This window comes from Phragmites australis, chromosome 23, assembly GCF_958298935.1.
Source record: "Phragmites australis chromosome 23, lpPhrAust1.1, whole genome shotgun sequence".
Taxonomy (NCBI): Eukaryota; Viridiplantae; Streptophyta; class Magnoliopsida; order Poales; family Poaceae; genus Phragmites; species Phragmites australis.
The window spans coordinates 22,187,820-22,203,255 of record NC_084943.1 but is presented as its reverse complement, the minus strand read 5'-3'; positions in this window follow the sequence as shown (position 1 = coordinate 22,203,255).

Genomic DNA, 15,436 nt, shown 5'->3' with positions numbered 1-15,436 from the left:
ATCCTGTTGATTCGCAACCAATGAGGCACAGTCTCGCATACACAAGCATAACACATCGAATGTAATCAGACTCATGCATGGCAATGATAGCAGAACCAACCGATTTGTATGTTTAAGAACAACACCACATAACATAGCAATCATGCAAAAAAGTATCCATAAAAATCTGTTTAGCGATCAGGCTTTATCGCAAACATGCATGCACAAAAAAAAACCAATTAAACAAACCAACATAACAAAAGACACAAACACACACACATACAGGCAGACCAATCATACCTTGAGCTCAAAAAGAGTCCACCTCTTTGTTGATCATCTAAGTTCACTACGTAAGAAACCAGCAAAGGAGACACCACATTAGTGATGGCTGCTCAACACACATCAGTAATACCCTATTAGTGACGGATCCAATAAGGACCCGTCACTAATGTCCCTTCTGATCTGGACTGGATATAAACCCGTCACTAATGAGTGGTCAATAGTGATGGGTCTTAAAATGACCCGTCACTAATGAAAATGGTGACGGGTCAAGTTGTGATCAGTCACTAATGCTAGGTCATTAATGACGGGTCATTCTAGGCCCGTCATTAGTGATGGATCAAGTTGTGACACGTCACTAATGATAAGATCATCAGTGACAGGTCGTCTTAGGCTAGTCATTAGTGGTGAATCACAACTTGACCCATCACTAATGATCCACTAATTAGTAACAGGTCGTCCTATGACAGTCATTAGTGACGGGTAAACTTATAATCCAGCACTAATGACGACATCCATAAATATTTTTTATTTTTATTTTATTTTTTTCTTATTTTTTTCTCACCTTAGTAGCACTAGAATAGGAACTATTGTACATTTTTTTAAGTTTGATGTAAGGTGTGACGGCTATTGACATAAATGCACGTTCCAAAAGTGATTCATAAATTTTTGGGGGCAAGAACTCAATCTTCTAAGCCATTTTTTACCTTAAATAATTCTCCGAACCTGATAAAGTAGGAGAGAAATTGATGTAACTTTTTTTATAGATGTCCGTAGAGTCAAAAAAATATTGAAATCAGAGTCCATATGAAGAAGTTATGCCTGTTTTAACGAATGCACTCCGGGTCACCTATCAAATTATAACCCTCGACGAAATTTGGCAAAATTAGTTATTAGTGATGGATCATAGTTATGATGAGTCACTAATGACATTCGGTAAAGAAGGTTAAATGGATAAAATATCTGGTTTTTATCATAACTATATGATAGCAGAAGTGGTAAGGTGGCTACACGCGCGAGAAGGAGGTCACGTGTTTGATTTTCATGGAACGCAAACTTGAAAACAATGTGAAAAAAGCGTGACTTATGAGGTATATAGGATGGCTCGGGTGAAAAAAAAACTATTTTTTGACTTTTTTGTCAAAAAATACAAAAAAAATTCATAAGTCATTAGTGCCGGGTCAAGATTACAACTCATCACTAATGTTCAATCAATAGTGAAGGGGTTACAACCTGTCATTAATGATTGAACATTAGTAATAGGTCATAGTTATCACCCGTCACTAATGACCTATGTTGGTGATATAGGAATCAGGGGTCCCCGAGTCCCGAGGCTAAGACAACAGAGTGCCACGTGGCGCCCTCCCTCGGGGATTAACTCCCCGAGGTCCGAGAAGACCAAGTCCCGGGAGAGGGTGCTCGGAGCCATGAACAGTGGTCCCCGAGCACCCGAGTTCCCCGATGACAAGTGAGGCCAAGTTCCGGGAGAGGGTGCTCGGGGCCATGAACAGTGGTCCCCGATGACAAGAGAAGTCAGTTCTGGGAGAGGGTGCTCGGGGCCATGAACAGTGGTCCCCGAGCACCCGAGTTCCCCAAGGACCCGAGCAATTAAGTTCCGAGAGAGAGTGCTCGGGGCCGGAAACAGCGGTCCCCGAGGACCAAGAGAGGGCATATCCGGGAGAGAGTACTCGGGGCTATAAACAGTAGTCCCCGAGCACTCACAGTTCCCCGAGGGTCTGAGAAGTCCTTCACCGGTGGTACCCACGAGGGCTCAGCGGTGAGGTGTCAATTGGTGAGAGGCCTGATGCTGTGTTTAAGAGGGCGCATAGCCTGTCACTTCCAACCACTCCCCCCCCCCACGCCTGCTGTCAGTCCCTGTCACGGTCTGGCAGGGAGGCGTGGGGACATTTAATGCACGGGTCCCATCGCACGTCATTAGACTTGGATCGACCGAAGACACAAGAACACGTCAGACGAACTCCGGATGACGACGACGGGAGAAGCACGAAGCTCTAGACTTAGACAAACATTCTTGTAGCATAGCAAATCCTCAGAGAGACATTCTCAGTGCATTTATAGCATATACACAGGAGTAGGGTATTACGCTCAGTGCGACCCAAACCTGCCTAAAAATCCCCTGAGCATTTACTTCCACTTGCATCTCATTTACTCTCATTTATTTCACGTATGAGGCAGATTCAGAATCATCCCCCGACCGAATCTCAAGGGGGTCCCTCTGGATCTCTGCTTGTGGAGTTCACCCTCCGACAACCTATCATTAGTGACGCTATAAGAGTAACGGGTACAGGACCCATCACTAATGACTTTTTTCACATTGTGGCTCAGCGAGTCTGGCGATTGATTTAGATTGTACTGGCTCTTCAAGCAAATGAGTTCCTGCAATAAAAAAAGTGAATTGATAGTATACACTTTAATAAGATTTCAAAGAAAAGAAATTATAACAAATAGAGAAAGAGAGAGAGAAACATACAAATAGAGAAAGATAAAAACACACTAAGAGAAAGAGAAGGACTGAGAAGAAATTGGCCATCAGAAAATAGAGAAAGAAAGGCATAGAGACAGAGATATAGATAGATAAAGAAAAAGATGAGGGCATAGAAATAGAGAGAGAAGGATAAAGAGAGAAATGCAGAGAGAAAGATAAAGATAGATAAGAGAAGGATATAGAGAGAGATATACAGATATAAATACTGAGATAAAAGCATAAACACAAGATAGAGACACACAGATAGAAAGATATACACAGAGATCATGGTGGCCATCAACGACTTCATCAACCGCAACCCCTTCTTCGTGGTCGGGGTGGTGTTCATGTGGCTCGTGGTGATCCTACTAGTACAGGAGTACTAATATACTTCAAGAAGTACAAGCCTGTGAGCGTCATTGACACGTTCTGCAAGCTCCGCGATGTGCCAGAGGCGTAGCTGCTAGACATTAGACGGGGCAAGAGCGCGCGATCCATGGCCCCTCCGAACCTGAGGCTCATTGGCAAGAGCGTCGTGCAAGTTGACTTCGACGAGGAGGACGAGGATGGGTTCATCAGTAGGTCATGCGCCGCCCTCTCCTCCATGAGGAGGATGAGGATGGGTTCATCAGATGGCGGGCGGGTCCAGTCCAATGACGAAGGAGCAAAATGGACAATACAATGAAAATTTGACAAGATTCTAGGCTAAAATGGTGACAATCATTACGTGAAAAAAGCTCAAAAGTGGTAGGTCATAATCGTTATGAGTGACGGGTTCCACATCCGTCACATCGAACGCGTCACTAATGACCAGTCATAAGTGATCACTTATGACTTGATGAATTTCTTTCACGTTTTTTTTTTAAAAAAAGTCTCAAAAAAATATCTTTTTACCTGTCCCAAGCCAGCACGAGTCCATCGCTTATGTCCCACAAGCCACACCCTTTTTCAAAGTATTTTCAATACTTGTGTTCCGCGGGAATCGAACTTGCCACCTCTCTCGCGTGCGAACCCCCTCACCAACTCAGTTATCATGTTGTTATGATATGAAGTGGATATTTTATCCTTTTAAGATTCGTTGCCGAAGGTTATAGGTGACATGTTATAATCGTGACTCGTCATCTAATAAGTCATAGGTGACGGGTCACAGTTATGACCCGTCACCTATGTCTATATTACTAATTTGAATTATAGGTTGCTCTAGAGCTTAACCGTAAAAAGGAATAAAAACACTTATAATGGTTCAATTCAAATTTTTGGAGTCAGAGAGTTGGATTAAAGTTCAATTGAGTTGTTCACTTCGACCGAAAGTAGCTGCAGAATTAAAATAAACAATATAACTAATGTTTCAAATAAGTGACCCAGAGCGTTTTCAGTAAAACGGGTATAACTTTTGCATACAGACTTCGAATTTGACGGTTTTTTTTACTCTTAAGATATTAAAAAAAGTTACATTCGTTTTTCTCCAACTTTGTCGGGTTCGATGAATTTTTTTAGACAAAAACGTCTTGGAAGATTGAGTTCTCGCCCTCAGAAGTTTCTGCACCGTTTTCGAAACACGTGTTTGTAAACATAGCAGTCATCCCTTACATCAAACTTGAGCAGATATGTACATATTTACTATATAAGCAAATTGTTGAATGTGCATTATTTCTTCTACTACATATTTTATGGTCTACAAATAAATGCAACTAGTTATTATTTTTTATTAATAACTATTTATTATTTTTAATTAATAGTAGATAGATTTATAATTAATATAAATTATTAAGGATAAATTATTTTTTCTTCATAAAAAATTGACGAGTTGATGGACTAATACATATAATATTTCATTAAACTGATTAACTAATACATCTAATGATTGAGTAATTAAAATTCCTTCCTCTGCCCTGTTGCATCAAAGTGATCATTAGTGATGGGTTAAAATTTAACCCGTCACTAATAACTCTCTAGGATGACCCGTCACTGATGATGAGTCATAAGTGACAGGTCATAACTTGACTCGTTATTTATATCTGGCCTAGGATGACATGTCACGAGTCACAACTACGATCCATCACTTTTAACATAAGTGATAAATTATATTACGATCCGTTACTAATTTTATATTTTCTTTGTCTGTTTTTTATACAGTGATTTTTTTGATGGAAATAACAGGGTGGCACATAAAGGACGATAAATTAGATCTAATGACAAAGAATAGAACTCTAAATTTTATATGTCACATAAGAAAAGTACAGGCTACAATGACATATAAAGAATTTTCTCTTTACTTTAGTTAGATACTAGTATCATCTTGAAGCCAATATAGGATCCGCTCAAGGACAGGCATGTTTAGGCAAATATCTATTCCGTTCCCCAACGAGAGAGATCTTATCAACGCTTGTGCCTACGTCCTTGCAAATGTTGAGCTGCTTTCCATGATCTTTTTTCTGTTCCAAACATATTCCAGTCCATCACTTTTTGTACTGCAAGAGGTAACCAATAATTCAATCAAAATAGAGAACGTCTGAGATTATTTTAGGCCAATAATGCACTTGAAAGGGTTGACATTAGAACCGGTTACGGCGGCTGCACGTGCTAGTACCAGTTCATAACAAGGGGGCAAATTATATGGAATCTTCCACGTGTTTAGCCACCCAATCTAGTCAGTGTCAACTGGATGGCACGAATTGGAGACAACCAATTTAGGTTTTCTATGTTCGTTCATTTGATAAGTACGAACGACAGATCAAACGTCAATAATTCCAAGGTCTGACCTTGCAAAAACAAGCCAAATAGAGTTTAATTCACACACTAATTAGTAATTTATTTTTGCAAGAAGAGAAGTAATAAGTGCTCAAACTTCATTAGTTGCGGGCAACTTATCATCGTGACACACACATGGAGAATTATTTGGCACCTTATGCCAGCAGCGCAGTTGCTTGCACGGCTCGGCTGTGGATCGAGACTGTGTGTGTGTGTGTCTTGCGTGTGCTGCAGACTCCCGAGGTCTGACCTTGCGAAGCCAACGAAGCACAACTGAACAACCCAAGGACAGATAGATCGACGCGCAAGCAGGAGCAGGTGGCCACTGCCCAAGCTTATCTAAGGCCTGAGGGCTAGCAGACGCAGACGCAGACGCAGACGCATCGGCCGGCTGCCTGTGGTCAACTTATATATCACACATGTACGGGCAGGACAATGCGTGGCTGCGATACATATCTAGTTATCTATATTATATAAAATACAAGTTAGTTTATATTTCATGTCATATTTTTTACACTCTCCTCTCATTTAATAGGAATTTTTAAAATTTAAATAATTTACTTACTTTTACTATCTATTTTTTTCTCTACCCTCCTCACAGTGTTATCGACATACTCATTTTACTAATAAAAAATAAAAAAATAGAAGAAAAATTAGCGAATAATATTCTCATATTTTTTCAAATACCATCTGAAATAAAACTACTATTTCACTCCCAACGTATTTATCCGGTAATACTCCTATAGCGTATCTCCACATCTTCGTACTTTAAATTTATGTTTGATATTATCGTATATAATATTTATATTTTTTTACGATACTCGGTCACTTGGCTAGTGATATATATACATGACCCTATCATCCTTGGAATATATATATATATATATATATATATATATATATATATATATATATATATGGATGGATCATGCATACGTGATTAAGTGACGTGGACACACTCGTTAGTCGTACCCTTTTGTGCGTACGGTAGGGTTGGACTTTTGGCAGCTGGCGGCGACGTCCTCTGACTTTGCTTGGTTGCTTGCTCGAATCCGATGTGCCTTCTGACTTTCTGCAGACAGGCAGGCTATCAAAGCAGTTCGATACGATTGACTATCTTATCCTATCCTAATCTGATTACAGTTGCATGATGGTGAGGGTGGAGTACTTAAATTGCTTATGGGGCTTTTTTTTCAAGGATAACGCACACAATACATACATACGCGCACATACGCACCTACGTGTCTCTTATACATGCTAGGACTTACGGAGTGTTCTACAGTTGATACAATTGACCTTCTTATCTCTTAGAATTTTAGAGATAACTAGTTAGATACACATGTTTAGCAGATAGTGATATGGGAACGTACGTTGCCAGCGAGCGATAGCACGCGAAAAGTAGGCCCACACGGGGAGTGCGGGAGCGCGTGCAGGAGCGAGAGCGTAGGAGCGCGCGATGCAGGCCCACACGGGGAGCGGAGTGAAACGCAGGGGTGAAAAAGAGCGCGTGATGCGGGCCCACACAGGGAGCAGAGCGAAACGTAGGGATGAACGGAATTTCCAGAAGCAAAACGTAGGGATGAGCGAAATTTTTAGAAACGAAATGTCGGATGAGCGGAATTTTCAGTAACTAAACGTCGGACGAACGAAACAAGAAAACGTAAACGTTTTTTAAATAGTAAAGATATAAACCTGTCAACGAATCTTAACATATCACCAGTACTGTAATTTACTACTTTTTGTGATAACAGGTAGCAGGGTCTAGTCCAACTAATTAGATCATCCCTAACTGACCCTAAATGGGTACTCAAAAAAATAGCAGCATAGTCCGCGTAATTTTTTTACTAGCTTTCAAAATACATATACGAGTATTCATCACGTAGGCAGTTGGCAGGTGCAGGTGCAGATGCAGTGGCAGCATTATCCTCTTGCTTATTGCGATAAGCAAATGCCACTATTATTTCGTTGTCGCCGTGTTTGACCTTTTCTCATGAGGCCAACATGTCGCATTAGACATGTACTTGGTGAGAAGCTATCAACTCTATTCCATTGGCCCATCTATCTTGGGTTGCTTTCTTAAGGAAATTAAACAAAACCAATTGATTAATCATTAACCGAATATATACTTTGTCATGATGTGGCCACGTATCATGCATTCATGCCATTGCCACCTAATGAGCAGCCAAAATAATTTAGGTGTGTGAGAAGTACCTCGTTGCAGATATGTGGTACTAGAATAATATTGATTTGCACACTCCTTCTGCGTTTTGTGCATGGGCCTGCAATGGAACCATGCATCACATCTTCCACGAAATTTCTGAATGTTTAAGACTCAATTTTTGCTCGGAGAGTTGAAGATCGAGTTACTTCTGTTGAATATGTCTTGATAAACCTAATCATGTTGCAACGAAGCTTGATAAAATACATTGAACAAAATCAAATTTCCTTTTCTTTTCCAGTGTCCTTGTCGTTGATGTGCAACTTCCTCTCTCAGCCGGTGATCGGTTATTTAGGTGTCATGCATCTCCACGAGCTATGACAATTTGGCAGGGCAATTAGTGACGGTGACCTGTTGATTATGTTCGATTCATGTCTAATCCATCTCACGCCTATTTGATTGTCTATGGAGATGCTAATTGTTAAAATATAAGTAAATTATCTATCTTTTTTATTAGCTTAGATTTTTAACTAAATTAGTTAGTGCATATAGCTTAATATAGTATCAGGGTCAGAGGTCTTAAATTCGAGTCTTAACGAGCGTAATTGAATAAAAAATTATAGCTAACTCATACTTTTATGTCTTAGGCCTAAGGGAGCCTCCACGTAAGAGGGAATGTTGAAGTATAAGTGAATTATCTATTTTTCTTTATTAGTTTAGGTTTTTTGAACTGTTAGGTACATGTAACTCAATATGATATAAGACTAGATGTTTAGAGTTCGAGTCATGACGGATATAATTAAATAAAAAATTATAACCGATTCTTATTTTCACATGTAAGACACGAGGAATCTTCAGTGAGAGCGAGTGTTAAAATGTAAATGTAATTCAACATTATTTGGTGCTGTTAGGTCCTGAATTTACTCCTGCAAAATCTGTCTCCTTCATGAATTCTGTACTAAATCATCTGCACTCTAAAGTGATGCTTGTTGCTGCAAAAGTTCAGTGTCAACCATTGTTGTACTTGTCCTATAGTGTAAACCTGTCTTGTTTGCAGAGATACCATTTCTTTTTTGGTTTTTTCTACTGATGCCAGACTTACGCATCTCCTATATCTTGCTCCCGAGACAAGTGTGGTAGTGACTGTTATGAAATAATTTATAATAATTAATTAGACATCTATTAAGAAGTGATGTATTCCCAAAGGAATACCTATCAAGAAGGGATGTTTTCCTGAAGTGACATGAATTTATACTTCCATTCTGTTAAAATCAAACATGTGTGCAATGAAAGACACATGAGACATTACTACAGAAATAATCATCAGTGACAACTAAAAAATACTATTAATAGTGGTTTTTGAACCAACACTGATAATAAGTATCAGTATCGGCTCATAAAAAATCAGCACTGATACTGAGACCATCATTGTCGATCCATAACAAGGAACCGGTACTAATACTTAACTATCAATGCCGATTTTTGGTATAAGCTGGTACTTAAAGTCTCCATATCAGTGTTGGTTTTTTATCATGAGCCAGCACTGATGGCATCTCCCACTATTCAGAATCTAGTCGTTGCTGACAACAACATAAATAATATCACATACAACACATATAATAAGATAAACATGCATTCAAGTTTCACATGTACATATAATTATCTCAACATATACATACACAATTCATTCACATCTCATCTCATTCATACAGATGTAACCATGTTATTTCACATGTCACTGACTAGAGATCATAACTAATACAAGTTCGCAACAAAAGTTCATAATTAACAGAAGTATGCAACAAAGGGGTAAGAAGCGATGTCATTTAATTGTTCTTGTTGTCCGAAAACCCTGAACTACGCTTTTTACCTTTTTGAAAAATCAGGTAACGAACTCCACAGGCTAGGTGAAGGGACACCGTCCGAACAACACCATTTGAAAAAATGGTACCACCGGGACTCTGGAATAACTTGGTCATTGATGAATCCACAGAGTTGTTCTTGAATTACGTTGATTCTCTGTGGCATGAGGATATCTGTTTCTAGTTCGAGGTCCTGCAATTACTAGAATTGAAGAAATCAATCTATTTGAACACAAGTAGGAACTGAAAATTAATCATCAATATGTATACCACTTACCTCAGCTTTGATAATAGTACTATAATTATTTTCAGTCTCCATACATGAAGTCACATATATAATAGTCACATAAATTGTTGCCATTGGTCTAAAGTTTACAAGGAAAGTCTGTCACTATTTTCTATTCCTTCCATAACAAAGAGTGACATTCTTTCCTCTTGACGTAATACACGTACACCCTTGCAACCAACGAGGTGACCAAATAAGAGAACACCAGGCCACCAACTAATCATTCACTAAATCATATTGATTGTGCTAGTAGGATTTAAGGAAATAAAGAGTAAAGTGCATAGAACAATGAAGCTATATGATTAACATTTGCTCACATGAATAACTTGTCTCAATTTACATCATTTCATATAATTGTGTAAAACTGTCACTAAAGTTACTAAAGTATGATGGGGAATCAAGTGACACAATGCTAGAAAACCCAAGTAGACACTAAAGGTCAACAATATGTGAACAATCACAAGAATAGTTGTTTGATTGACAAAAAATATGAAGTACACTCAAGTTTTATTAATTCAACAATGATAAGGCCTCTTTGATATATATATGGATTAGACATTTCTCATAAATTTCAATCCAAAGGAACTCAGTAACATGCAACCAGTAGGTGTCATCACATACATATCAAAAGTATGGGTTAGGCAGGAGAAGTTATCTTGGAAAATAGAGGTCATATGTAATCCATTGCAGCAACAACCACTAGTCACTCTAGTGGAACATGCTGCCTCGGAAAAACTCATTTTACAATGTTAGACCTAGTGATTGTACTCTTGTCTTCTCAATGTGAATATAAATGCTAGATAAACCATTCAGAATTTGGGCACATGGTGAGTTGTAGAATACTAATCCATGTAATTAAACCAGCAGAGTATGACTTATCCGTAGAATGAATTCAAATCATATAACCAATGTTCCTAATAGATAAGACAAACGATAAATATTCTAGTGTTGGCCGCTTTCATCACAGGATTTCAAAACTACATGTATTATATTATCAAGTGATTAATATGGAAACGGACATTGGATTATAATGTTTTAACTAGCATACTTTCAAATATAAAGTTATCATAAGAATGAGTCTTGTACCAAGTCAAGTATTTTTCCTGTAAACTACAACTAAAATGATGAACTTTGGTTTTGGATTCACTTCATTTGGAGTTATACTTAATTCTATGCAAAAAATGACAAATTGCAATATGGTTTTTGACATAACATTAACAAAATGAATTGAATAGGGGTTCTGGGCTTATGACATAGGTGTAACATCCTGAGTTTAAGCCTGCCAATTAGTACAAATCTCACTCCAAATTGAAACTTTATAGGGTAAATTAGGCTGATTAAGGTTAAGAAAATAGGAGTGTGGATGTATATATACAAGTATATGTATACATTCGTAATTGTGAGTTATGCTAAGTTGCAGCAGTATTCGAAGTGCACTAGGATCAAATTCAAAATAACCTTTGCATTAAGTTGGTCCTTGTGCCTTAGTTGAGAATTTTTATGGTTCTTTAGGTGGAGGTTGAAATTGAATATCTCTCGCTTTCAAATATACTTTTAGATTCTATTCAGCGCAAATCCAAAATTTAGTTGGATCCTTTGGTTCAAATCGTCTTGAAAATCTTGAGATCCAAGTTCAAATATTCAAAATAGAGTTGTTGAATCCAAAGTCAAAACCAAATTCAAATTCTCCAAATTGAATTATTCCAAAACTTTTTCTTTCTCTCCTTCTTTTTCCTCCTTCCATTTTTCTTTTTCTCCCTGGGCCGGCTTTCCCCTTCCCTCTCCCTTCTTGGCCCAGCTGACCAGCTCGGCCTCCTCTCTCCCACGCGCTGCGCCCGGCCCAACTCGCCGCGTCGTATCGGCCCACTCATGCGCGCGCACTCATACACCCTCGACGGTCCGCTGAGCCACGCGTCGCTGATCCGCCCGCACGCGTCCGCGCGCCTCTCCTTCCTTCTCCCCTCCAGCGCGACGACGACATCGCCGGTCGCCGTCTCTCCGGGAAATATCTCGCGCACGCCCGACCACTCTCCGCAGTCCCCGCTCACCCTCCGCTCTCTCTCTCTCTCTCCCTGCTACCCATGCCTCTGCGCCGTGATTTCCGCGGCCCACGCGCTGGCCGGCGCAGAGTGCCCATGCTCCGGGGAAAATGGTGGGCGCCGGCCGCCACCTCGCCACCGACGTCCCTGTGACGCTAGCACGTGAACCGCCTCCCCGTGCCTTCCCTCCCGTCTATAAGTAGAGCAGCCTGCGTTTCTCTCTCCCTCCTTTTCTCCACTTCGCCGCGCCACCGTACCACCACCACCGCCATTTCCGCCGCTGCAACCTCGCCGTCACCCCTTCACCGTCCACGTGCCGTCAAGGAGTTTCAGGACACTACCGCCGTCTCTGGGCCGCTGCTTGTTCACCGGAAGCTCGACTGGAGCTCGTCCGTGCCGATAGCCGAGCTGCGCTGCTGCCATCTCTCTGACGAATCGCCGGCCGCCACCCCGCCCATCGTCATTCCTGCGCTCGGTGAGCACCCCAAGCCCTAGCACCCCCCTCCTAGATAGCGTGTAGGTGTCCTCGCGCTCTCCCTTAGCTTTTCACCGTGCGCCGCCGTGTTTTGGTTTCCGCCGCCGCAGTTGCGCTCGCCGCCGGCATGATTCTGCCCGGTGCTGTGATCCGGCCATCGTGCCATATGCTCTAGAGGCATTAGGCCTCTTTTCCTTGCAGGATTGGCCCCTCTCCGTGCGGGGGAGGTGCTGTCCAGTTGCGCCGCGCCGCCATCTCCTCTCCGGCGGTGATCTGATGTCGTTCTCTCCACCGGTCGCCGTCAAGATGATCCTTGCCGAGTCCGCCATGTCGCGTAGAAGCCCGGCGTTAACTCATAGTCGTGAAACTCCGGCGAAAACTCGATCCCGGCGAGCTTTCCGGCGCTGCGCCGCCGTGATTCCTCGCCGCCGGCTTGTTTCCCCTCCGCTCCGCCGCTCGCGCGCGTTCGCGCGCTGGCGCGTTCGCGCAAGCCAACTGGGCCATGCCTCGGCCTGGCCAACCGGCCTGGCTCGGCCCAGTGGCCGGCTGACCGGCCTGGCCAGCAGGCCGTGCACCGTGGGCCGGCCCAGCTCCTCTAGCCCGTTAGCTAGCCAGCCCAGACCCGAATGGGCCAGTACTGTGTAGTTATTACTGTGCAGTCCAAGCCCGGCCCAGGCCCATCTAGACCCAAATTCGGCCCAATCTGAGCCCATTAGGCCCACTGGGTACTATTCATGTGGGTCCCACCTATGAATAGTGTCATTTCATAATTTTCCGATTTAATTTTATATTAAATCTTCCGGGAGCCGTAACTACTCCATTCTGGCTCCGATTTCGGCAATTCTTTCGCCAAAATTCATCTAAAATCGAGATCTAGTTATCTGTTGCATTATGATGTTTGTTAAGGCTCATTGGTTTTCCATTTGGTGTGATTGGTTCTTCCCTATTATAGCTCGTTAATGGTCGTAGTCGCAATTGCAGATCTGCCAGAATTCTGTGAGTGCTGCGCGGGAAGCATTAGAAGCGAAGAAGATCCTGATTACAACCAAGATTTTGAAGAAAACTCCAGAGAAGGCAAGTCCTATTTCCTTGATCATATTGAACCTATGTTTTCGAATAATATACATGATCAACTAAAATCGGACTTATTATCGCATGTGCTATATATTGCATTTCTTTCAAACTACTTGTAGTAGTTAGCCCTATCAACACTGCCATGCCATACATGTCATCATCCAGAATACATATCACCCTAGGAATACCTGTTGTTAAATATATTAACGATGGACGACGTCTTGATATCTAGCATGCTTAGGATTGAATACATCTCCTCGGAGATGTCGCTTTTAAAATACGTCTCCTCGGAAATATTGCTTTTAAAACACTTCTCTTCGGAGACAAGATTTACTGTTATCAACAATAACTCATATACCATGATTCCTTGATGGTTGTGAATTCCGTGATTGTGGTAAAATCCTTGATGTCGGGTGGGACATGGAAGGTGATGTGTAAAAATGGGTGAAAACTGTTTTGGCGCGGGCAGGTAGAGTGGTCCTCCGGGGAGGATGCTCATGGGGGCTTGAGTTACATGATGGTATTCATTGCCCATGAAGATGCCTAGCCCGGCCGCTTAAGGACCGAGTCTTGCGCCGTCATGCTTAGTCACCCCGTGCAACCATGCGTCCTGTATGGGCAGGACTTGATTTTCCTTCACTAGACTGAGTTGGGCATCATACCAGGAGGCTGAGAGCAACGAGCAGCCAGGGGTCTATCTGTCCCGCTGTTTGGAGGTTCAGGGACCGGCTTAGGCTTAAAAATGGAGGCTGGCCTTCGGAACATGCAGCTCTGGAACTTGGCGTGTCTCGTGGAAAAGCCCGGCAAGAAAGGTGTTTGGAGAGTCTCGGTATGATTCGCTCCTCCGCTTGCAACGGTTGGAGGCTGAGCATATCGTATGGGTAAAGCTGTACAACCTCTGCAGAGTGTAAACCTATTCGAATAGCCGTGTCCACGGTCATGGACATGCAAAGCATTGACCTCACTTGAATAGACTCCGGGTGCGTGCGTCTTGATGTGTGAGTGTGTGGACTAGATGTCCATGTGATGTGGTTCCTGGCTCGATCCGCCAGAAGCTGTGTGGTACTAGAGGTACACCAGATGTGATAAAAGGGACTGCGGAGTGAGGTATAGCCCCTCCCAGGACTGAAAACCCCCAGATACAACTTGTTACCAGGTCACCTTCTAATATGTTGGGGACTTGAGGTGATACTCAGTACCAACAGAAGATGCCTGCCTTTGTTTCAAAATCTTTGTTGCGTTTATTTCAAAAGGGTAACAGTGGAGAATATAACTTGATACCTGCATAAAACCTGCTTTACGCTTAAAACTATGCCGTAAAGCCTTATCCTTGAAATATCCATTATGCATTTATCAAACCCTTTGAAGTAATATAGGACTTGTTGAGTACCTTCCGTACTCACTCTTGCTGTCATTCAGATGAAGAAGCCGATGCTGACTTCGCCGGAGAAGAAGCCGGGAATGAAGAATAGTATTTAAAGTCGCGTCCGCACCCTCGTTGCTTGTGGCTTGAGCTTTTGTTCCGCTGTGTGCTTTGATGGCCGCTAGGCCAGTTATGTAATATACTGTATGGGTTGTAACCTTTTGTACTCTAAACCATATTAATCATGCACGAAGTTTGACTGTGATATCATTCTGTTGAATTCTGTGCGTATCAGCTACTTGATCCAGGGACTGATACAGGAGGCACAGGGGAACCCGGGATCGGGGTCCTGACAATAGGGTTCAACATTTTTCGTACGATCTCATGGCATAGCAAAACTTCTACCCAATTTGAGATTTTTTGGGGCCACATATGATTTACTATGCATTATTGAAGCTATACAATTAAATTTGTTCACAAGAAAATGCGTAGATATTTCATGGTTGAAACAAATTTTAACATGAAGAGTACAATATATGTAAACCAGAAAAACTAGTTTCATTCCACTTAGAGTATTCTACAGTTTTCTATGTATTTACAAATTTTACTTCTATTATGCATATATAGAATTTCAGAAAATCTACATTTTCAAAGTAACCCTTTTGTACTCAGGTGGACTTAGCCT